At 32.7% G+C, this 27,152-nt stretch overlaps 1 pseudogene across 1 annotated transcript in view; it reads left to right on the forward strand.

The window, feature by feature from the left end:
- Positions 1 to 27,152, forward strand: part of LOC143256664 (transcription factor Dp-1-like) — a 102,743-nt pseudogene that overhangs the window by 66,126 nt on the left and 9,465 nt on the right. The window contains exons 4-10 of the transcript XR_013031432.1: positions 2,085 to 2,194; positions 11,296 to 11,444; positions 13,367 to 13,532; positions 19,609 to 19,750; positions 22,689 to 22,757; positions 23,153 to 23,301; positions 23,897 to 24,063. The product of XR_013031432.1 is annotated as a transcription factor Dp-1-like (transcript). The remainder of the gene's footprint in view (positions 1 to 2,084; positions 2,195 to 11,295; positions 11,445 to 13,366; positions 13,533 to 19,608; positions 19,751 to 22,688; positions 22,758 to 23,152; positions 23,302 to 23,896; positions 24,064 to 27,152) is intronic.

Below are 27,152 nucleotides of genomic sequence, written 5' to 3' on the forward strand. Positions count from 1 at the left end.
TATTCTCATACTAATGTTACTTACTCCTTAATGTCTTCAAAGAAATCATCCCTATTAATGTTGTTTTTTTACATTTTCAGCAAACATTTTCTTGTATAATCCACTAAGTCTTCCATCATAAAGCCAATTTTAAAATGTATACTGATTTTTCATTTATTATCCTGTATATCCCTTTTGAGCCAAACTGGTTTTTTACAACCACCCATTTTTTTCAATGAACATGACTATCCTGAAAATTTATAAAGAATACTGAAGAATATTTTAATGTTTTCAACATGAAGAAGAAAATGATGAGAAAAACTTGGGTGTTACAACTTTTTCTTTTTTTTCCTTCTATCCATAAGAAAGAAAATATAATTTGGTTTAAACAAAAGAAAGCTTGATATCTAAAACCTAGTGAAGCTGAAAGGAGTTTTGGTAGGCATCCTAAAACAACTGTTGAAATCTCTCCCCAGACTGAATTAAGCTGAGAGTTTGGTGTGAGGGGACAGCATTCAGCTAAATAAATAAATGCATGCTCAGAAACAACAGTGAATTTAAATTGATATGATTAGTAATGAGCGAGAAGGTTAAAATTAAGAAAATTCTGGATTTGTAATTAAATTATTAAAACTGAGTTTGATGAAAGAATTATTTAACAGATGAAGAGCTTTTAAAAAGGCTATGAATTAAGTCACAAAATATATATAACTATAAGGTACACTCAGTAGAGCACATACCTCTGCCACTCAACATTGATTATATTTGGCTCTCAAAAAATAGTGTCTTTATGGAATGATTATTAATGGATATAGACTATTTTTTATGGGACAACGAGTAATCGTATTTTATATATGTTCAAGTTTCATCAATATACAGCCAGTTTTGGCTGAGTTACGACGAAGTTAAAATAGTGTGAAAAATCAGTCCCCATGTTAATAGATTGGAATGGGGGTGATATTGCCACCCCTTGACTATCCAGAAATTAACTTCTAAGTTTGCTTATAGTCAAAATGTACACCTACTTTCGTCCAAATTCATTTATCTATTTGTGAGAAATGTTGGTGGTAAACGTAAATATACACACACACACAAGTGTGAAAACAAGAACTGCTTTGTGTGTTTAATCCACATTGACAATAATAAAAGACAGTAGTGAAATTCACACCAGTGTCCTATGATATATCATCATACTAAAAATACCTATCAACTTAAATAAAGCCAAGTGAAAGAGCATTGCTTATACTGATGAATAAATAATAGCTATACATATCTAAGATGATTGAAATATATTCCTCATAGGCTCATAACAGAGAAAGGTCCAAATGATGAAAAAACAGAGGTTTGGTTTACAAGTTAAATTTTTTTTACAATTTCATCAGGAAATTAAGAATTTTTAAATTACAATTTTAAAGAAGTATATAATGTCAAACCCAAAGTGGAAACAAAAGATTGAATTTATTTTATTTTTTTTAGAAATTGAGAACAATTCCTCAAAGGATTTTTAAACAAATTCAGACAAATGGATAATTAATTTTTTTGCAACTGACTAAAGTAAGTGACTGAAAATGGTTGACTAAGGTTTAGGATTTTGTAGTCTGCAATTATCATAAATCTTAGTCATGTGAATGTCATTTTCAGAAGAAAAAAAATTCCTTCATATATGCACGTGCTCACACACACCTTAAAACTGAACAGTACTCGGTAGTTGCCATTATTCCTTCAAATTCAAGTTTGGGCTTGTAAACAGTCTGAATATCTCAGTCAATGATATGCCTGTTCTTTGTAAAATACTCATCTGTTTATAAAATGTACATTTATGTTTTCAGTATGCCTGCACTTAAACAAATTCACAGCTTGTGGTTAATAATAATTCAATTTTTGTCATGATATGCAAAATTGGTTGGTATCTTATCTCATTTTACTTGAAATTTTGTATGAAAAACTATATTCACACTACATGTTGGATGCCCTCCAGCTATTTACATGTACACTGTGTGTGTATCAGATGTATTAGCTGACGTTTTTTTTTACCAGTTTGACATTCATCTCTTAGTTCTTTTTGACTATTCAGGCCTTTTTTAATGATATTGATTATTTTCCAGCTGTTCCGGCTCAGCTAATTACTGTGCCGATTGCTAGTGCCACCTCTCCAAGCAACATGTCCCCATTCAAAAATGAGCCAACATTACTACCGAAAAACATATCACCAATGGTGAGTCCAGTAATTGTCATTATTTTTTGAGTGAATTTAATTTCAAGAATGATTAGCTTTGTGTTATAAGTGAAAGTACAATAAAATAAAAATTGTAATACCATTTGAACTTTCATGTAGCCAAACATTTTATTTGAAACTTTAGTAACATGAGAAAAGGAATCTCAAGAGTTTTATTCTGCATTTTGTTATTTTAGTAATTGCTTTAATACTCACCACAACAAATGTTGTGCTATTTTTTCTGCAAGGGTAGGTTGTAGCTATACAGGAATGTGTTTTTTGAAAGCTATATAAATGAAGAAATATAGTGTTATATATAAACTGTCCTTACAAAAAAATGTTTTTGTAAATCTTATGATTGCTGTGATTAATTATACATGTACCATGATATATTTTGATAATTAGTATGCAAATATTAAGTTGTTAATCTGTGTATTAAATTATTCTGTCTTGCCTAAAGAGAAATACTGTAGTTGACTGTAATAACAGAAGCATCTAGAAATGCCACTCTTCATAATAATGACAGTATTAAATAAAGCTTGAGTTTTTTGTTTGCTTACTTTATATTTTCCAAGTGCATTATTTAGTAGTTTTTCTGTAAACTTTTTCTTGTTCTTCCTACATTGAGAATTACTTTTTTATTACTGTATTAAAAGAGAAGCTGAATAAAAGACTGAATTGATTGCATTGTTGTCATAGTTTTCCTTTGGCTTTCAGTGATGTTAAATAGTACAGTATAGCTTATCACAGGTGAGCCAAGAGACACAAGCTTTTATGTCGAGAGATACCTATATCAAAATATTGTAATACCTCAGTATTACAGACAGACAAAACCTTCATTGTAGTTCCCAAAACATACTGGTTCCATATTTGAAAAACTCAAATACTTTGTGATAGTTTGATAGGTGAATTTAACTGGTTCAAGATGCATAATAATATTGATTTTAACTGGAAGACATTTGTAACGTGAACTCAATTATAAACATTCCAACGTGGAATATAGTTCTACAAACAGATCTTCCAACAAATTACTACAACATCCCGTATTAAAGTGTGCATAAGTAAAGTCCAGTCAGTCGTTCCTCTTTTACCGTAGGTTTCACAGTTGTGCTGCGTGTGAAAGTTGTAAGTGATGTAACTTTTAAGAGAAATACGAAATCAGTTCAGCATTTAAGATTATTTCATAGACCTTAACTCACTGATCTGTGAATTTGACACAACAATCAAGCAACAAAAATCGATCTTTCATTCGGGCTTTGACACTTGAAGGAAACTGTTTATCGAGGGCAAACTCAGTGTGTGTGTTTGTGATACATGTTTGTACAAAATGTACACCACTCGTACATAATAATAACGCTAGGGGGGTCATTGCATGTCGTTATTAGTTCTTCATTGATACACAACACCTTAATCACTAAAAATTAACGAGTGGATCAGTTTATATCAACCAACTTACTAGGCATAAGTCTAAAAAGTAGGCTTTAACTCCCATAATTATTAGTGTTCACGTTGATTAGTAAATAAAATTAATAAACGGAAAGAGTGTTGACAATATCACGTTTTTAGATTTATGCTCGAAGAATGTTAGCCAGAGTAGAAATATCATGCGTATACATTAATATAAACCATAGATATTTCAGTAATTGTTTTCAGTTGTTATTATGTTCCAATGCAATGTTATTATTATTACTTAAGATTACTGTGACGATTCTACTTCGTAGGCCTAATCATAAATAATATTAATACTTAGAACTTTGTTGTTAAAATGAAACAAGTGATTGGAAGTTAATAAAAATCACAAACCGTCTTTTGATGTATAGTGACTCAACTACAATGATTACAAATTACGATTCACCAACGTAATTTAATTCATATTATGACAGTTGTTCAAGTAATTTATATAAATAGTGTCTCGGCCACTTATGTGTTTGACCTATCCTTATGAGTCCAGGCGAAAAGCCTCGTCGGCATATACGGTGTGGTTGACATATAATTTCATTATTATTTACTTTAAGTTGTCATAACATACTCTTCTCATGTTGACCTTGCGATCAATTGACATTATCAATGATAACAAAAATAACCTTGTTCGCCAGCTTTCTGATTGATGAATAAAGTTAATTCAAAGCATATTAAGTAAATAACGTTAAAATAAACAACTTGGTGTTGAATTATCTTGTTATTAGTAAACCTATTTTTGATGTTTAATGATTTAAAACTGGTAGAATATCACAGTTTGCCAACTTAATCAAATTCACAACTAAACAGTTGTTCAGAGAGTTAATGATATAAAATTGCGTCCGACCACTACTGTGTTTGTTGTATCTTAGCCAGCTTGACGAGCCTCGGGTTTTGGGTGAATTCGTTACTTTATATAGCAGGTAAAGAATGTGTGACGTATCACTTCGTCACTTTTTATAATACCTTTTTTTTTCGCGTGCACGTTTGATTAATAATGGTTTGCACAGCTGTAGTATTTAGATACAATGGCTGTAATCCTTTCATAACTTAGAAAGTGAATCTATTTCTAAGATTATTTTTTTCAAAATTTTGGAACATGTTACCTGTGCATTGATATTCTAGGTGAAAAAAGATGTTACGAGTTATGAACTTTGTGTTTTGTTCAGTTACTCATGGGAAGGACTACTACATATATGTCTGTATTCGTTTGGCCGACACTTGATAAAACATTTTTTTCACAACGTGGTTAGTGTGCCGAATCCGAGAGTCCATGATTCGCGTTCTACACTTTTGGACCATGGGTGAATTACAAAAGTGACGGTCAACTATGTAGATAATCTAATGTTGGTGTTGATTACCTGCAATCGTTTTAGCATATCAGTTCAAAATTAGGGACGATTAATGCACATTACGACGTCTGATGTATGGACATTTATATAAAAAGAGGTACAGGAAACTCTGGTTTCACTTGCTTAATGAATTTAAAAATCGCTTAACGTGGGTGGCATGAGATTCTGAGAACTCCTAACAGATCTTTAACTTGAATATAGTTCAAGCTCAGTCAGATTTGTCGTGGTGATTGTTCGTGCACTTGTCAAAAATTGTCTGCGTTCCTTAATTGTAGTTGGCTACAAAGAATCCTATCTTATAAATAAAACTTTGGCTTAATACCAGCTATGTAGAAAACAGATTCTTTGTTACCAAGGAAGTTTTGTTTGTTTTTTTTCGGTTGAATTTTACTTATTCAGGTTCTACAAATAAATTCTAACAACCTTCTATTTTGTGATCTATTAAACCTACCTGTCGGTTCGGTTTTGCCTGAGAATACCAAAAGTGAGGGCCCTGCATGGCCAGGTGGGTTAAGGCGTTCGACTCGTAATCTGAGGGTCGCGGGTTTGAATCCTGGTCGCACCAAACATGCTCGCCCTTTCAGCCGTGGGGGTGTTATAACGTTACGGTCAATCCCACTATTCGTTGGTAAAAGAGTAGCCCAATAGTTGTCGGTGGGTGGTGATGACTAGCTGCCTTCCCTCTAGTCTTACACTGCTAAATTAGACCCGGCTAGCGCAGATAGTCCTCGTGTAGCTTTGCACGAAATGTAAAAACAAACACATTGTATAAAAGTAGTCAAACTTTCCGTATAATATTAGTGCAAATGAATACTAGTAGGTCTGTAAGCTTTCACGTTATATTTTGAATATTACATCCAACAAAATTCTTAACGCGTTCATCGTTATTATGATTTCATTTGTTTTACTTTAATAAAATGCAATTATTCCTTTCTATATGATCTGTGAAGCTGTCGAATTTATCTCCTCACGTAAACTGTTTATAAAAGGAGCTGTCAGTAATATATATTTAAATATATTTCGCTGTAAACATATTACTGGTTGAAGGTGTATGCACACTGGTTTTGCAGATTTTTGTGTTTACAGATTCTTGGTTATAAATTTAAAACTGTTCATACGATATATTTAATATTACACGTCATCGAAAACAATTTAGTTTAGTGAGGATACTGTTGTCTTGTTACTTAATATAAGCAAGGTTTGTAACTGATTCAGAATAGATAATTCCAGGTATTTTATCCCGTACCAAAAGCAAAAAAAATTATTAAATATTTGTTGGGGTTAAAACTTTTAATGTGCTATATAACTGGTGTTATTGTACATCACATACGTATAAAACTACCTAATTTTCAGTTTTTTCATAGCTATCCATTTCACTGTTTACAGTAGTTCAGCGTTAAAAAACTAGCCTGGTTATATAGAACAAATGCTCATATGAATGGTTGGAACCTAATGTCAGTCCTCTGTCTGATCATCTAATAAAATCAAATGTATCGTTATTTCGGTGATTTTTACCATTTGTTCGCTTTTAGTTCCCACCTTTTATTTTAACAGTGGTTATAATAATGCCCCTGAGTTCAAACGTGTTCTTCGGGATAAGCATTGGCGATAATTCTATGGTGTTCAATGTTAAAGCACATATCAGTACGTTTAGTCAGTATCTGAATACCTTCCATATTAGTGTTAGATTTAAACAGAAGAAAGAGAGTGGCTAATGAAAATATCATTTTTGGATACTTATATAACGAACCAAAACGGAAAATTTAGATAGTAATGTAAACCATCTTGTATTGAACTATAGTCGCACGTGACATACTTGTACAGTTAGTTACAAACTGGATTTATTTGTAGAAAAGTATTAATGAATCGGGAACATAAATAAACGGGTACTTTTAAATATAACCTAACGAATTGATAAATAAAGTAATTAAAAAAAAACAATGACTATTTCCGGAACCAGGAATATTGTTGAGTTAAAAAAATTAATCGTTGTCTTAATTGCACGTTGGAATATAGAGTTTTGAAATAAGAATAACTTGCACCCATCTGAAACATTCAAAATTATACGCGGCTAGTGTAGTCTTTGTGTAACTTTGCGCGAAAATGTAACAGACAAAAGGGGATAGGGGAGGTTGAAGATGTATTATAACAAGATTAAGTTGGGCACAGTATTTAATTACAGGGTAAATAACCTAAAGCTTCGGGCGGAAAGGAGTTTCTGTTTAATGAAGAGCTTTAAAAATATTGAATGAAAACATGCGTACACACAAGCTATGTGATCGCATATTGAAGGGCCTGACGTAGCCAGGTGGTTAGTGCACCCGACTAGCGATCTGCGGATTCAAATCTCCTTAACACCAAAAATACCCTATTAGTCGTGGGGGCGTTATAATGTTACAATTAATTCCACTGTTAATTTGTAAAAGAGTAATCCAAGAGTTGACGGTGGGTGGTAATGACTAGTTGCCCTTCCTCTAGTTTTACACTACTAAATTAGGGACGACTTGTGTAGACAGCCCTTGTGTAGCTTTGTACTAAATTCAAAACAAGGTTGTTCTCCTTCTTTTTAATTGTATTGAGAGACATGGCATTTCATTAAATACCCTAACTCGTCAGTCAGTCGGTCTGAAAAATTATAGGAACGTGAAAAAAGTAAACTGACTGCCTTTAAAAACGTGGTTTTTGTAAGAAATTTTAGGCCAATTATTAATTTATCCTGAGCGAAATCTTCTGATTACCATATACATATAGTGATTTTATTTTATGGGATTTATTAAGTAACTAATCCATAAAAAAAAATTATTAAAATCAGTGTTTAGATTTTACAGTTTATGTGGGGATAATGTAATTGGTAGATTATCAATGTGACAGTAAAATAAAGATTATTAATTGTTTTTGCAACATTTTGAAAATGTTTGCTAAGAATTTTTAAGTTGGAATTTTCACACTGCATTGTATAACAAAAGATAAAGAGCCTATTGGAACAGTTATAAACATAGGTAGCATTTAAAAACTTATTATATTAAATTTATTGGATAAGTTGAATAATCGCTATCGTTTAAAGTGGCATATGGTGATAAAAGTTTCAAGTTCAGTCTTATTTTTAAAGGTGTTTCTTATAGAATTCAAGAATAATGAATGTGTTCAAAACTTGAAATTTGTCATGGTTATGTTAGTGTTTTAAAACATTCACATATATGTTTAAAATATTTATATATATAACATCCAAACTGATTCTAAGGTGTTTGCTTTAATATTTTATTGTTAGTTAGAATTAAAATTGTATAACTGTACAGTATTTATATAAGGATTTAAACTTGAGTATGTTTACTGCATTTCTTAGTGGGACAGTTGTCAGTTAATGGACCCAGAATGCTAAAATCTAGGTTCTGATTACTTGCAGTGGACACAGCAGATAGTCTGATATGACTTTGCTCTAAAAGAAACAAACATTTACTGTTTAACGTAGAAGAAAATACAACTGACATTGTAGATTCAGGCAGTGGATATCATAAAAATTATCAAAATACATTGTATACACATCTATTAAAATTAATCTGATATAAATTCTTTAGTAAATGTAGTCTTTGTTTAAAGAAATGTTCACCAATGAAACATATGTGCTATATTCGTAATATTATTCAACAGTAGACACCAAAATCTAGATACACTCACTTAGTAATGCTGTATAACATAAGTAGATATTAAAACCTGTTTGTGTGGACATACTTGTATAGCAATGATATTCAGAATTAGTAGACACCAAAACCTAGTTTCACTTATAGCAATGGCAGAGATGCCAACCATTACGATTTGAGCGTAATCATTACAATTTTGGTGTATACATTACGATTATACGCTCATACAGACATATAGTACGACTTGTTGCAACTCCCAAATTATTATGTATTATATAGGTCTATACAATAAAGTGATAAATTGTTCCCCCAGGGCTTGAAAGGGGTGAAAAGAAAATTTTTAGTGAGATACAAATAAATTTTGATAATAAATAAAAGATATAGTGCAAATGGCTACTTGCAATAATCATGTTTGTGCTTGAAATAATAAAAAATATTTGTATCTCCAACGTCTACCGATAGTTTGAGTGCAGTGCTTCTTCATATTGAATAGATGGGTATTTCTCGTTTTCTAAGCTGCATAGAAACACCAATACGATCGTTCACAAGATTGTCTTGTTTTTGGGAAATCTAAAAAGACTAAAACTGTGAATCAAAAATTTAGGAAAGAGTATAATGCAAAATATCTGGTCACTGCATCAAAAGTCAGTGACAGTCATGCGTTTTGTACAGTTTGTCACACCGATTTTTCTGTGGCACATGGCGAGATAAACGATTGTTCCAGACATACAGAATCGGCATCTCATCAACAAAAGGCTGAGGCAAAGACAAAAATGATGCAGATAACGACATTTATGAGTAAGAATTCAGAATATGAAACCATAAATGCAGAAATGATGTTCACGCAATTCGTCATTGCTAATAATGTACCCCTGCTGTAGCCAATCATGCAGGACATCTATTCAGAAAAATGTTCCCAGACTCTGATATAGGGAAAAAATATGGCTGTGCTACAACCAAAACTACAGCCATTGTACAAATGTTGGGTTGTGAAGATAGCAAAATGATTTCAAGCATACTTACTAACAGTGTTTACAGTTTAGCCACAGATGGATCCATAGACATGGATGACTCAAAACTGTATCCAGTGGTTATACGATATCTGTACGGGCTCTGTCTACAATCATTACACACAGTCATTTGAAATAGTTGGCATCTCTCCAATGGTATTCATTATTAAAAGACACTAAAATCTGGTTGCACTTATCCTAGCAATGGTGTTCAGTATTATTAGACATTAAAAACTTGGATACAGTCATCTAATAATGGTATGTAGTATTAGTATATACCTAAACCTGAATACATATTGAGGATTAGTGACTTAATGTCAGATAGATAGTTGTGGTCTGTGCTCACTGTGCAGTTTTGTTCTAAAATAAAAATTAGTAAGCATTGTATGACTCAACAGCTTAAGCTGCCCCACACATGGAAGTTGAAACAAGGTCACATTATTACATGAGGAAAACTGACTAAATATGGTTTACATTGTTACAAAACTGTTGTAATTGCACATACTGAAATTTTGAAGCAAAAATTAAGCAGTTATTTTTCAAAATCATTATTCATATAGCAATTTAGCAATAATTAGAGTTGTGTCGTAGGCAATGTGAAACAAATATAGTCTGATTGTACTACATCAGTATTATTTTAGAGAAAAATTGTAAAGGAGAATATTAAGTTTATCTCCAGTAGAAGGTATGTTCACAAATTCATCCACTTGTGAGCTCATGAAGGCATATCACTTAAACATTTGCAAGTAAAAATTTGTAAAATGGCAGTTGTTGCATTTCTCAAAAAGCCACTACTTTGTGGTACTAGATATTAAAAGACATGCAGTTTTCTAATTATGTATACTGTAGTTGTAAATAATACTAGTTAACTATTTGCTGAAAAATATCCACATGTGTGAATTTCATAAACATGTATAAATAACCTTTGATTAATCAACACAATAATCAATCCCAGTTGCAGAAGACAAAAATAATGCCTTAGTCATTACATATTTCTACAGTTGTACTGCCTTTGCATATTTCAAAATGTTGAACTCAAAATCTGAGAAATATCCAAATAGACAAATCACTAAAATGCAGGTTTTGAAATATGTACTCAAATTTTGGGTGTATTAATGTAGATTATTTATCTTTATTCTAGCTAACTTCCTTAACTGAAATATTGTGATGCATTTTTCAGATTGGTTCTTTTTTATAATTGTTTTTATTAAATTAAGGACTTACTTTTAGTTCGTAGTTTATGAACAAAATCTAGAAGTGTAAAATAATGTCTTCACATCAGAAATGGTATTGTTTGGTAAAACAACTAATTAAAATTTTCATGAACTGTATGATTTGGTAGAACTGTGTTGTACAGAGGGTAGTGAAATTCATTATGATACAGTGAAACATGAAAATTATATAAGTAGATGTACAGGTGTTGAACAGTTGCTTATAGTCTGTAGTTTCTACTCAGAAAAACATAAGGTGGTGTTGATTTAATTATATCTTAAACAGTATTTATATTAATTTTACACAAAGAATCTTTAATTTTGTAGCATTTTTGGATTCATTTTTATTGATATATATCCCATTAATTCTTTAAAAATTAGGCATAAATTATTTAATTAATGTAATTGTTTTCCCCCCATTGATATTTACAGATATTAAACACACCACAGCATACCAATGTACATCTCATCAACACCAGTCCTAGAACTCCTCAACACAACATGACCCATATGATAGAACATGAAGGTCATTATTCAGGCAAACGACCACATGAACTGTCTCCATCAGACATCTCTGAAAGGTAATATATTTTAATTATGTGTACATAACATGCTTCTTAACATGTGCTGTAGTTTAATATTCATAGCATGTTTTAGACAAGTGAATGTCATAAAGCTTTTGAGTTTTATAATGACTGAAGTCCAGAAGTAAACTTAGCTTTGAAATTCCAGGATTAGTGTTCATAATTTTCTAGTAGTTTTGTTATAAAATGTTTTAATTACCTTTTTGCAAAAGTCTGGTGTAAATAAATTTGAAATATATATCAAAGTAAATTATTTCAAACATGCATAGAAATCTGTTTATGTCTAGAATATAGCTTGTTAAGCCATAGAGTCTCATTAATTCATTGAATTTATATTAGGAGAGAGAGTTTTCAAATATGTGTAGCTGAAGTTATTTTTGAATAGATTTTTTTTAATGTAACTACGTACAGAATAAATGTAATTTAAGATCAGAGGTCATGACCTAAGTGACAAAAAGATGTTGCTCATATATCTCAAGAAATTAAGATTTTTGGATTTTTACATGACTAATCACGTATTTATCTTCATGCTGTATATCAAAATACTGTAAATTCATTTAATGCATGCACACTTACTAGTTGATAAGAGTTAAGCAGGTTGATTTTTATTCTGTGTGTACACCTACATATATTTGCAAACATAACTAGATCTTAAAGTGAATTTTTGTAAGGGAAAGAAGAAAGTACATTTTTAACAGCTAATTTATATACTATAATATACTATGGCAAAACGTAAAACCAAATTAAAAAAAAAAAACCTTTCTGTGATAGGTATATGATATGATATGTTACAGAGAGATTTATTTTGAAGGTTTACACAAAAATACTTGTTTAAAACAATGAGAGGTCTTTTACTTTCAAAGTTTGGTGACATTTTTCAAAGATGCCCTGTTTTCTCAAGCATCTTGAAGGTATTTAATATAAAGTTTTAGTTTGATCTTTGTGGAATGTTTACTAGGTGCATATCATACTTAATTATCATGTAAGCTCCCAAGTGACTCAGTCTGAAAGCTTATAATTCTAAAAAAAAAACAGGATTTTCTTACTTGTGTGGCCACATCAGAGATAGCCCATTATGCAGCTTTGTGCTTAACTACAAACAAACAAAATTGTCAAGTAAATGTATTTGATGTCTTATTACATACAAAATGATTTTACTGTTATAGAATATGTTTTTATTTGAACTTGATTGGTCCACGTGCGGGTGTAGTTGTTTTACTGGTTTTGATGTTATGAATTAATCTTTATTATCTGTTTCACAACTTTTTATTTGTTGTTCTTTTAAGTGTTTTTTGTATTGTGTTAAAAATGTCAGAATAAAATATTCAAAACGTACATGGTAAGGGAAATTACAAGTGTTCATTATTAGAATTTAGGGTTTTCAGTATCACCCACTCAACATTTGCATTTAGAAATGAATGTAGATAGTTTAAAAATATTTTGTAAAGAATCTTTAAAAAAAAGTTACACAGATTTAAAGAAAATGCATATAAAAAATTGGGATTTCATCTTATAATGTCTAAGACCGTATGAAATGCAACCTGAACTCAAAAGTTATTTATTTTTGCTTGATGTTCAGTAAGAGGCTGTTTCATTCAGTAAAAAAAATAAATTGCTTCTCTACACTAGATTACAAAATCTTAGTGTTTGTGCAAACAAATTTTTATACTTATTTTGTAATTTCTTTTTGTTTTTTAGACAGAATTCATTTAATGATCTCAAAGTGCAAATTAACTTAAAAACCAGAAATTGTCATACAGTTGGAAACAATTAGAGGATAATTGTTTTCAAACTTATTATTTAACAAAAAGTATGAAAGGAAATTGTTGAGGATATTGATTGAGGAGGGTATAAATAATTTTATAAAACATTGTTACAGCTACTTAACATTAAATTATCTTGTATTTTGTGCCATTTAGCAAAAAAAGCAGGAAAGGAGAAAAGAGTGGTAAAGGATTACGTCACTTTTCAATGAAAGTATGTGAAAAAGTCCAGCAGAAGGGAACCACATCTTATAATGAGGTAGCTGATGAATTAGTAACAGAATTTACAGACCCACAGAGACAACTTTCTCACAGTGATCAGGTAAGATTTTAGTCATAATACTGAATTGATTCTGTACTAAGCTGAAAAATTAGTAACATAATTTTTATAGAATCAAAGACAACTCTGTCAAAATGACCAGGTTAGATTTTGACTACAGTACTGAGTTGTTTTGATAGATTACTAGCATATTTTACCTTTTATATGAGGAGAAAAAAGTTTAAACAACTTATGACACTTGTATAATGACCCGGTGAGAGTTTGGTCATACTTGATTGTTATTTAAACCAATTATAACTCTCATATAATGACCTGGTGAGAGTTTGGTCATGATACTTAATTGTTATTCTGTAGAGTATTTTGAACCCATTGTACAGTTTGCAAGCAATATTTGTATTATTTTTGAAAATTCATTTATTTTACCTCAGAAATATAATTAAAGTGAGGTGTAGCATATTTCTTAAGGTTTTGACATTCAAAATAAAACTTGTTTTTAGCTTAAGAGCATCAATGCTAAAAATTCTTTCTCACACACTGTTTTTAAATACCCTCTGTGTTTGTTTTACAATGACAAAGTGTTTGTATCATAAATTTAGAAAACATCTTACAATAGAATTGAAAGTAAAAAGTAGCAAATGCACAATTATCAACTATCTTGTGACACTGTAATAAATCAGATAAGTGGCTTGAAATTTATTAGGTAACTGTTAACTAATCAAGTAATGTTTTAAAAATGAGATTTATGTAAACTTTATTTATTTTGTAAGATGTGATACAGTAATAAGTAGCTACTAAAATATTCTAGGTTTTATAAGTGACAAATATTTGTCAGACTTCATATGCTAAAAGCATCAGGTTGATTCCTGTCCATGGTGAGGGGTCCTCCCAAGGAAGGTTCTGTAATTTCAGTTTACTGCTTCTGGGATCTGAACATCTACCCATATGTTTGCCATGCATGGTGACCAGTGAAGGGGAGGAGATGATCCTGGTGGTTGAATGGCTCAACCCTAATACACAGCTTTGGCCTTGAAATCCTGTAGACAGATGCCCCCCCCCCCTAGGGTCAATCAAGTACCAGTGTTGGACACACTCAACAGGTGTTGTGGACATTGTATCTGATTCTGGTGTTTGGGCATAGTGCTCATTAAACCTTGGCATTGCAGTGCGTCCACTCATAGGGCTCCATGGTGGGTGAGACAGAGGGCACTAAGATGTTATTATAAAAATGAGAAAACATAAAAAAAGCAGATTGTTGGAAAATGACCATGTATGATTGACTCTGTTATATAGTCACCATCAAAGTTGGATTGAACACCTTGATTTCTCATTCTGCATTGATTGCCTGAGAAATCTTTTGAGCAGATGTCCCCATTTTTATTCAAAAGGAATTTGAGGTGCTTGCTGGCTCTCTCAAGTCAGTAAGAAAGCTGCACTCAGGAGGCATCTTGGTGGAGACATCTTCACAACACACCAAACTCCTGAATTCAAAGAACATTGGGAATATACCCATCAAGGTTACTCTCTGTGCTACCCTGAATTCTTCAAGAAGAGTTACTGTTGAGAATAGCTTAAAGAACATTACTGAGTCAAAGATTCATGTTGGTTTTTCCAGCCAAGTTGTTTCTGTGGTGTGCTGAATCTCCACTTGCAGAGACAAAATTGTGATGCCTACTAATGTTTTGATTTTGACGTTTACATTATCTTGTCCACGTGCCATAGTTGAGGCAGGTTATCTGAACTGTAAAGTACAGCAATACATTCCCAAACATCTCAGATGTTTCCATTGTCAGCAGTTTGGTCACTTGAACACATCATGTCGTGGTTCTTAAACATGTGCTCATTGTGATGGCAAAGACCATGATACCTATGAGTATAAATTGAAATCACACTGTGTTAACTGTAGTAGCTTTACACCCATCTTACTCTAGTTCTTGTCCTAAGTGGGTGGAGGAGAAAGAGGTGCAATACTTGAAGATTGTGAACAATATCTTGTATGCAGAGGCTCAGAAGTTGTTGTCCCCTACTCCATCTAGGACATATGCTGATGCACTGTGTTTCACAGCCACATTGGGAGTGCAGACAGATCTCTCTATGCCTCAGAAGTGTCATTTGCAAAACATTTTGAGAGTCTTTTACCCTTCATAGCTGAATGAGTTGATGAGTCTGTCTACTCCCATCTCTGTCCCTGCCATTCCTTGTGGTAGCTGCCCAGGTCCACTTCCTTTGGCTTTTGATTCAGATCTTTCCTCTGGTCTATCTTCTTCTCCAGCCCCTAAATGCAAAATGATTATTCGTTCATATCCTCAGTTGCTGGAATCTTTGTTCACACATAGAAACCTGCCTACTTGACCCAGGGTAGGATCCATGCAGGTCAATAGACCTTTGTCCAGTAAAGAAAAAAAGCGTGTTTAGAAACAGAATGGCTCTCTGCCCCATTCAGCTCCACATAAATAAAAATTTCCACTTTGATACAGTAGTTTTCATTTGAATACAGATGACATTAAGGATTGGAATGATTCTTATCATCCTGTGTGTTTTTCCTTACAGGAAACATTTCTGAAACCTGCTAATGCAATCACCTTTTGGCAGTGTTGTTGTTGTTATTGTGTTTTTTTTCAGAAATGGCAGATTGTGTGAAAGATGAGTGCATGGAGGGTTGGTACTGCTGGTTATTCAGCATGTGCCTGCCCTGCCTTTGCCATTCAATAAACCCCTGGAAGCTTTAGCCATCCATATTTCCTTGGGTCATACATCACTATAAGTTTTTTTTACCTGTCTCCTGAAAAGACCTATGATCAGTCAGACCTTAATACCCTCATTGAACAGTTACTGTCTCCCTTTTTAATCTTGGGAGAATTTAATGGGCATAATCCCTTCTGGGGTGGTGCTGATATTGATGAGACTGGTTGTTCCATAGAATGTATGCTTTTGGATCACAACCTTTCTTTCTTCGATACTGGTTCTTATACTTATTTTCACGTACCTAGTCAATCTTTTACTGCTATTGATCTCTCTATCTGCTCCCATTTACTTTTCTTGGAAGGTTGATAGTAATCTGCAAGGCAGTGACCATTTTCCTTTTATTTTGGGAGAGACTGGTGGTGGTGGTTGCTGCCAGACCCTTGTGCTTCAAGGGAAGTTGGACCAGGCCATCTGGCCCTCTTTCACTGCTCTCTTAGAACTTGATTCTGCCGTTGTCTGTAAGGCATTGATAGGTGACTGCATGGCAGTAGTGACTGACTATATTATCAGGCAGCTAATTAGTGTATTCTTAAAACCATGATATTTTCCACAGTGTCCTTATCTGTGGTGGAATCCTACCTACCACATGGCATGGAAGGCTCAAACACAGGCCTGGGATACCTTTTGTAGGTATTCCTTGCTTTTAAACTGCAATGCTTTTATGCAGGCCCATGCATGTGCTTTGCAGGTCAGATGTCAATGCCAGAAGGAATCATGGATTAAGTACACAACTAGCATCTCTTCTACAACATTTCCAAAATCACATGGAACAAAATTTGGAAAACCAGTGGGTAGTATACCTCTGCTCCCCTTTTGATCTAGCTCTCTGATGGCCAGGAAGTTGCTGATGCTCTTGGTGAAAGCTTTTCTTGTGTATCTAGCACTTCTGCTTGATCCTCCTCCTCCTTATCCATCAAGACACAGGTACAGCAATTGCCTCTTTCGAGCTGATTGTCTATGACTATAATTGCCCCTTTACTGGTGGGACTCAGGCTTGCCCTTCATTGGTCTGGAAGTACATCAGTCAGATCTGATGGTATTCACTAAGAGAACCTGTGCCATCTTTCTCCTCCCTCTCTCGTTTTTGACCAGATCTTTCAGGAGAATGCTTTTCCTGATGCTTGGCACCAATCTATTGTCCTCTCTTTTTCCAAACCCAGGAGGGATCCCAAGATTCTTTCAAACTACCATCCAGATGCTTTTATGCTGATCCAGATGCTGCCTCTGTAAGATCTAAGAGAGGATGGTTAATGCTCATCTTGTTTGGTTCCTCAAATCAAACAGTTTCCTCTCACCCACCCAATGTAGGTTTCAGTGACAATGCTCCGCTGTGGACCACCTGATTCGACATGAAACATCAATTGGGGAAGCTTTTATCAAGTGACAACATCATTTCTGGTTTATTTTTTAATCTTGAAAAGCTTATGATACTACATGGTGGTATGGCATTTTGCAAGATCCTAACTCATATGGGTTATGTGGCCATTTGCCCATTACTATAAATCATTTTAATGACTGGTGATTCCAAGTTCATGTGGGTATGATACTTTTCATTCTTTTCAACAGGAACTTGGAGTCCCTCAGTGCTGTGTCTTGAAGTGCCACACTTTTTATTATAAAGATTGATGCTATTACTATACAACTCCCCCCACAGTTGCAAATGGACTCTATGTTGACGACTTTCACATCTCATGTCAGTCATTGAGCGTGAAGTTTATTGAGCAATAGCTACAGACTGCCCCCATTCATTCAATGAAGTGTACCACAGCAAACAGTTTCATCTTTTCTCTCAAACTGTCTGCATACACTTTTGCCACCAGCAAGGTATTCACCCTGATCCTGAGCTATGCTTCAGTGAAGTTGAGTTTCCTGTGGTTCCCAAGCAAAGTTCTTGAGGCTTATATTTGATCATAAGCTGATTTTTATTCCACACATCAAGTGTACAAGGGCATTGAACATCCTCCATGTCCTCCCTTCTACCTCTTGGAGAATGGGTTGATGTTTTATGCTTAATATCTATCAAGCCTTCATTTGATTGAAAACTTTGGCATTGAAGATGGTAGATCCCATTCACCATCTGGAGCTTCAGATTTGCACAGGGGCTTTCCACACCTTCCCAGTCCAGAGTTTATACACTGAGTCTCATGAACCTCCTCTACACCTCTGACATTTGCAACTGTCTTTCCCATATGCTTCAAAACTTCATTCCTTACTACAGCATCCCACCTGGAGTTGTGTTTTCCTTTCTCACTGGGCTATGCTTTTTCAAAAGAAATGGTCTTCCATTGTTCCTTTTTACCTGTGTATCCAGGCACAGTTGGCTGAATTATGTCTAGCCTTGGATGACATTGCTGTTTCCACAGGTCAGTCCATTCCACTGTGGCTTATTATCATTCCAAAGTGTAGCTTTTCTTTGAGTAATCTGAAGAAGGCAGATACTCCTGATTGGAAGTACCATCTTCTATTTGCTGAAAATTGTTTTGAACCATCCTTCCATTTTATTTTATACATATGGTTTGAAATCAGAAACCATGCAGGACATGAACTGTACTATTTATACAGACTCACTTAGCTCTCTATTGGCCCTAAAATTACTTCATGCTAGTTCTCACCATATTCTCTTCGATATTAAAAACTGACTGGCCAATTTCTCTTTGACATTTACTTCTATATAGTTTTTCTGGATGCCAGGCCATGTTGGTATTTGCAAGAATGAGCTCACTGACACCACAGCTATGTATTTGCTATGGTGCTATCACTGCTGTGCCTTTTCTGCATATGGACTACAGCCTTGACTTAAACTCTTAGCTCCTCACCAGTTGACAGTTGTCTGGGAGTGAGCAACATTATAACAAGCTTTCCCAGGTAAAACATTCTATTGGACTTTGGCCATCTTGTTTCTGTAAAGTTGTAAGGAGGAATTTCTCCTAACTAGGCTACATATTGGCCACAGTTTTTTAACTCATTATTTTCTTTTTTTTGAGGCTGATGCACAAATGTGTGATCTGTGTGACACTTAAGTCACAATAGCCCACATTCTACTGTTGTGCCATTATTATGACCATGAGTGACAGCATCATTTTAGACATGTTTTTATCATGGGTTTACCCCCGACATTGGTCAGTGCCCACCTTGCAAGTGTTTTTAATGTTTTAAGGACCATTAGCCTTTTTAATTCTATTTAAATTTTTATCAAATGTTGGGTCACTTTTTTAACTTAATTTTTCTTTATACTTCATAATACTTTCATCAGTTTTTTTTTTTTACCAGCTGTTTGGCGTAGATAGCCTAGTTGCTTTGTGCCGTAAAACGCCAAACAACCAATCAACCTTATGCATTGGATTTATTATTTTAGTTTATACTTTTCACTTTTTAGTCATATGATCAAAAGAACATTAGAGAAGAGTTTATGATGCCCTGAATGTTCTGATGGCCATGAACATTATTTCTAAAGAGAAAAAGGAGATCAAGTGGCAGGGCTACCAACCAATTCAGCTCAAGAATGTCAAAACCTAGAGGTAAACTTCTGTAAAATCATTAAGTTTAGAAAAATCACAAACTAAAGATAAAATTCAAAGAAAATTGGAACATTGCTATATTATCCTAAGTGGCTAGTGTTTTATAAATAAATTTTAGCCATTTTCCATATCTTTGGATATTTTTTCTGGACTTGCACTACTGCAGAAACTCATTATGAATGCTTGTACATTCATGATATAAAAACAAGACATATGATAAAAAGAAAATTTGGTTAATCATATTGAAATAACAGGATTAAACCTTAAAGCTTTCCAAAAGTGTATCTGTCTTTATGGACGAAGACAGATTCACGTATTGAAAATTATATGTTTTCAATGTTTTGTTTGTTAACTTGAACACTTACAAGTATACTCAAGCTCTGTACATTGGTGAGCTATGTGGGGTTTAGGATATGATACTGTTGTGATAGCCTTTTATAAATAACAAGCTGGGATACCTATCCTTTGTCCAGGTTATGAACTTCAAAAAATATAAAATAGGATTCTGTGGTAAAAATACAAAAATCCCAACTTTTACATAATTCATTTATAACATAACATCTTATTACAATATTCCTCATTACCTTACCAAAAGGTTTGTATAAGTTTTAAGAACTTACTATATGTATATATACTAGTTTGTTATAACCAAAACCAAGCTGAAACAAAAATAAAAAATGCTGCTCTAATTGAAAGGATCCCAGGGCAGGGCTGGATTATTTATTAGGCACAGTGCCTAGAGCCTACTTAAACTATGGGTCCATGAAAATTTTCCTTAAAAGTTAATCTTTGGTAGAGCCTACAAACAGAAACTGGAGATGTCCTATGTTTGTTTTGATGTGGTACTGTTTCAGAGTACAAGCAATATTATTTTTCTTTATTTTTGCTTGGGCTTGTTTTTGGTTATAACAAACTAATATAATTAGTCAGAGGTTTGGATTTGCTGTTTTGTAACACAGTCCTTCCATTTGATTTTGTTTTAAGTTACTTAACTCCACCTTAAGTAATTATTGCTTAAAATAAATAATTTAAAACATGGTACAAATTGTGTAATGCTCAAGATAATTTTGTATGAAGAGTATGTAGCCAGAGTAGCAGTGATTTCTGTTACCTGTTTCTTAACATTCCTTCAATACTGTTTAGTGTTATTACTAATTGACAGTGTTTGGATGAAGAAGAGATTTACGAACTAAAATTGTAAGATCACTGGTCAAAGTAAGAAATGGGTGTAACTCAAGAAATGGCCATTCATATCAGTAATATGATGGCTGGTGTAGGATCAATATCATTTGAATTATGCATTATTGGAAGTGACATAGATGTTGTTTTTTTCCATTACATTTCTCCCTTACCAGATGGGTGTGTAATCTGTATGTGTTTTCCTGCAACAAAGCCACTTTGGGCTATCTGCTGTGTCCACCAAGGGAAGTTAAACCTCTGATTTTGATCTTTTAAATTTAAATGCTGCTTTCTTATTTGGAGGTGGAAAATGTGATGAAGTTTTTCTTGTTTGGTGTAAGAGTATAGCACTTACTATGAATGTAGTTAATGTTATCTTATGTCAAAGATAGTAAATGCTCAATAAAACCAGTAATGTGAATGAAGGGGTGTGAACCTCCAGTAACATACCCCTTGTTCCAAAGTATCATCCCATAAAGTTTGATACAGATTGGCCCAGCAACCTAGGAGTAGTTAGATGAGGGACAAACAGACAAACGTATAGATGTTTATGCTTTATATTCACACTGCTTTAGCCTTAAATTTGTTGATGCTGACTTGCCTAGTCCCTGACCTGATGAATTCTAGCTTAACCTGTCTCTTCTTCCAAGCAGTGATTAGTTTTTGTCATTGTTTACTAAAAAGTTTTCTTGGTATTATTACTTATCAAGTAACTAGTGTAGTTTTGTTTAAGACTGCTTGTTCTTTATCTCACAATGGAATTATATAAATGCTTATATTTTTTATGGTTGCTCAGTAACTGCATAACTACTTTTTTATCTGGTGTCTTAATACTGGTTATAAAATTAAAATAATGCCCTATTCTTCAAGCTCATAACTGGTGATTTGTAGATGCTTAGGATTTTTGACTAGTTCATTCCAATGTTTGAGAAAGAAGGGCTTGTTGCTTGAAGTGTCTTTACCCTAAATCTTATGTAATTTTTGTAGCACTTGAAGGTGTAATAGATTCCTCTTTTCAGCTTGAGTTGAGTCATCACTCTTATTGCTACTTCATTTATTGTATTTAAGATTGAGAAAGGGTAATTATAATAAATAAAATGTTCTGGGTGTGAGGACTGTCTCTGATAATGAGCCTGAAATTACTTAATGTATATATGAATAACTGGATGCACAATATCATAATTTTTATCAGAGAATGACTATAGTATATGCAACAGGAAAGTATGGAAAATGCTGAAATCTAAACTAGCTTCTTTTTTTTTATGGTAGTTAGTACAAAGGTTAATTTGGTATTGAATGGTGTTTTTATACCCCTACTGCAAAGCAGAGCATATTGGTTTGCCTCTTTCCATCTATTCTTTTCTTCCAAAGTATGAATGTCTCAAGATTAGACAAATGGATTTTGACCAAACTTATATAGGAGGTACTAAGTACAAAGATATAATCATATTATTGTTATTGTTTATACCAATAATGACTTTAGACACTGTAGATAAGTTGGTGGAAAAGTCCTCCAATTAACAAAATGTGAGGTCTGTATAACTTAAAAGAAAATTAAAATACTGTGTAATGTCTTTCTTTCCATTACCATACCTAGTATTTAAGTGTTTATTTTTTCAGTTTCGTAATGAGAGGTTGAAAGATGGTTTTATTTTTTAAAATGTAATGAATTGAGCATTCATGGTGTTAGATTAGAAGAAATAAACAAATGATAGTAGTTATTGTTCCTTCATTATTTCTTTTTATGTGTGTTCTTCAGATAGAAAAAAAGAACAGACTAGAAAGGATAAAAATAAAAAAACAACAGCTGCAAGATCTTATTCTACAGGTAAAAATGAAATCATCTGGTTTTTATGTTGTTCAACAACATGGTTATTATATGAAAATTATGAAACTGCTTTTGCCATTTATCCTTCACAAAAGAAAGCAGTTAGGGTATTTAATTTCTTTTTTGATATAAACCACCAGTAATATTCTTGGATATTTAAAGTTACTTAATTGAATTTTTTGTTATTATTCTTCTAATTACAATACACCCAATCAGTACTTTCTTTGTCAGTAATTACTTTGTAATTGTATTTTAATTGTTTATTTGAAAATATGAGTGAGTTGTCATATTACTTTAGCTATTACAAATACTGTTTTTATTTTCTATTTAGTAATTTTTTTATTTCTCCTAGTTTTTTTTTAAGAACTTGACGAGCTTTATTTTCTACTTTTCAGCAAATTTCTTTCAAAAACCTAGTGGAACTCAATAAGAACTTGGAGAAAACCCTTAATATTCCAGCTCCTAACACCACTATTCACTTACCTTTTATAATAGTGAATACTAATAAAAGCACAGTGATAGACTGCAGTATATCCAATGATAAGTAAGTAGTCTTATCTCTATTAAATTATTCTCAAATACTGTTTTTCGTCTTGAATCCAAGGTCATTAATATTTATAAATTAATTTTTCAATGAATCAGTCACTACAATTTAAATAAATTTTATTTCACAATTTCTATTCATCTGTGTAGCCACATGCACAATAATTTTTGTTTTCTAAATAAATTTTTTAATAAAAATATAGTGTGTTTTAAATTCAGAATAAAACATTTTACCCTGGCTGATGGAAATACTTTGAGTTGACTTCAACATCAAACTCAAAGAATGAAAATCATGAAATATTTTTATTTAATATTAAATATATAGGTTTCAAATATTTCACTTGTAATATAGTTATTAACAAAGTTGTGTGTGTGTGTATATATATATATATAGTTTTGTTTAACTTTGTTACTATGAATTATATACTCAAATTTACCCTGTAACAAGCATCATTAAGTTATATAAGTATTAATTTGTTTTAACCATATAGGGTTTGTGTTTGGATTTAGCATGCTTCTTTTGAAATGTGACAGAAGTTATTAGTTAGCTCATTACTATATGTAATTAATGGACTAAAATGAAAATTTTCTTATAGGACAGAATACCTTTTTACTTTTGATAATACCTTTCAAATCCATGATGACATAGAGGTTTTAAAGAGAATGGAGCTGGCTTACAATTTAGAAAAGGGCACATGCAATATTGAAGACCTAGAAAAGGCTCGAAAATTGGTTCCAAAGGCTTTGGAGTCCTATGTTATAGGTAATTTGTTATACATATTAGGCTTCAAGACTACAAGTATTTTTAGTTTGAGAGCATAATCATAATGAGAAGACTTGTAATATCATGCAGGTGGTAGTACTGCCTATGTAGGGATGGTATTTTAAATATCTCCATCAATTGGTCATCAGAACTTTACAGTGTTTAAATTTATAATAATATCTATATAATGACTGCATTACAAGTTCAGTAAAACATCTGAATTTTTTGTTGATCTTACTGCTGCTTTATTGTTACATGACACTTCAAATACCAAAACAGTGGTGTCAACCAATTTCAGTACGTTGATAGTTTAAGATGGAGTATCTTCAAAAGGAATTACCAGCAATTAATAGATAAACAATAAATATAACAGTTGGAACCTCATTGTATTTAGAACTTGATTATAGATTCAACCTTCCTAGAACTATTGAAACACTGCATTTGAAAAAAAAAAAAACAAGTAAAGAAACAAGTTTTCAAAAAGAGTAAATGTAGGGATGGCTAATATCAATCCTTCAAAAACAATACATCTTGTACTCTCTTTCTTGCTTTGTTTTAGAAAGATCAATATTAACCATTCTCCAGATTTATTGTTTTGAAAAGATTTACATTACTTATACAAGTTGCTTAATATTTACTTTTAATTTAAGAAATTGAATAATATGGTATAATTTGAATTATCTCCAGCTTGATACCAAACTCATTGACATAAATTCATAAAATAGTGGTTTAATAAAATTTTGAATACGTGTTGACATGCACAGTAACATGGCCCTTGACCTGTGATCTATAGTGATAGGGTTAATATGATGCTGAAAAATTACCTTTTCAAAACTTTCTAATAGTTCTTCTCATGAGCATCAGTTGTTGTTGGCTATAGGTTTATATTTTCACATGTAAAATTATTTTTTTTTTTTTTATCAGCAGTGCTTGGTAACGTAAACATATTGGTCAAGAGCCACAAAGTAACTGTAAATTATAGTATTATTTGTTGCAATACATTTAACCTGAAATTGACCTACAAAGGTTGAAACGTTCTATACTTTATTTTAATCAAAGTTTTAATACCCATACCAGCTGTCTTGAGAATACAAATAGGTGAACATTCCTAGATATTGAGTAGCAGCCAGTTTCATAAGCTAAATATAAACTTTAGATTATTGAGGAGAGTTATCAACAATGTAAACTGTAGGAGATCTAAAACGTATGCTGGAACATAATATGCATGATGAAAAGCTTATACTTCTCTAATGGAAGGAATGAATGAGAGTGTTTGAATAAGTTCAAGTAACTTAGATTTTGTTAACAGCCTCAATTAAATGAAGTCCTTGGTGTAGGTTTTGTAAGTTTCCACGTATTTTTAATTTGACATAATTTTGATAGTTCCAGCTGGATGTTAAGTTCACAACATTGAAGTTTTTTTTGTATGTTTGGTATCATATTATTTTTTTACATGATTCTAACCAGAGTAGAAGTGTAGAAAATAACCTTGACAGTAGCGTAAACTTAAATATTCTAGTTTTTGGAAGGAACATGAGAAAAACTGTGTCTTATACTTATTCATATCTCATAACTGTTTGAGGAGCTTAGATATGCTGCTGCATAATTTTAAATATATTAAAATACAAAAAGATGTGTTTGTAAATGAGAGCTGTTTAAGTAATATATATTACTACATGTGTGTGTGTCAACAGTGAGTGTTTGCTGTCTAACACATGGTTCAAGAAACTAGATAGACAAAAACATATAGAAGTGGTAAGGTGAGATCATAACTATATACACTTCTAGTGCAGAAAGTAAAATGGAAATGGGTAAAGAACTGTAAAGTGATTCTGAATGAAATGAAAACTTTGCAGCACATATTGGTAGTAGCAACAGTTGTGATGGGAAAAGTGGAAGAAGAAAACCTATGTTCATATGAAACACACATTAAAGAATAAAAGCTGAAGGGAACATGTGCAAAATCTTTGGAAGAGAAAGAACCAGTTGGACCATTGAAAACAGCAGAAGAAGAAACAACCTACAAGAAGAATGAATAACTGTTGCAGAGGTGGGATGTGGAAGATCAACATTTGGGAATAGAAAAATAGGGAATAATAGCAGTGAAACAATTTAGAACAGGAAATAGTGAAAGAGACAAGAAGCAATATGAATTGCAACCTTCACAGAGATGTAAAAAAAATAAAGGAGACAAGGAAAATAGTAAGTAATACTCGAGACATTGGGCTAACTGTACAAGGAGTTGGAGGATAATCTGGTCACAGCTAGGAATAAAGTGTTTAAATTAGCTAGAAGCATAAACCAATCAAAATAGGTCTAAATCAATTTACTGTTTATAAATTATAAGGATGGAAAATTGCAAGTAACTGCAGTTCAAGTAACAAAGAGGTGTGTGGAATGCTTTAAGGTTCTGTTGAATGAGGAAAATCTCTTTTGAAGCACAATTACTAGACTATACACCAAATGCCAGTGTTGGGCTAGATGTTTCCGTTGATGAGATGAGGAGAAAAATTGATAAGGCAAAGGTGGTTGGGGTTGTTGGACCAGGTGAGATTCCATTAAATATGGTAAAGACATTTGGTCAAGTAGGATTCTGTTGGGTGTCTCTATTGATCCAAACAGTGTGAAATTAGATAAAAACAATAGAGGTTTTCTATTAATAGTAGTTGTTAAAAAAAAAAAAAAAAAGCAACATCCATGGATGTGGAAATTATAGAAGGGTAAAAATCTTAGACTATAAAAATGGAGATAATTATTGATGGAAAACTGTGAAGAATAGTGGAGCTACAGCTAGGGGAAGAGCAGTTTGGTTTCCAGAAGGGTAAAGGTACAGTTGTTGTTTCATTTATTGTGAAGCAATTAAGGGAATGGCAACTGAAATATCAATAGGAGAGTATATGGGCTCTTCTGGATCTGGAGAAATAACATAACATGGTTTTTAGAATATTCAATCCTTCAGTACTGATTAGGCATGGAGTGTCAGAACAAACAGTAGATGCAATCACAGCTATGTATCGAGTGCCAATGACAAATGTAAATGTTTTGTTTGGACTGTCAGATGTATTTGAAATGAAAGTTGGTCTATACCA

The sequence above is a fragment of the Tachypleus tridentatus genome, chromosome 7 (assembly GCF_004210375.1).
Source record: "Tachypleus tridentatus isolate NWPU-2018 chromosome 7, ASM421037v1, whole genome shotgun sequence".
NCBI classification, from domain to species: domain Eukaryota; kingdom Metazoa; phylum Arthropoda; class Merostomata; order Xiphosura; family Limulidae; genus Tachypleus; species Tachypleus tridentatus.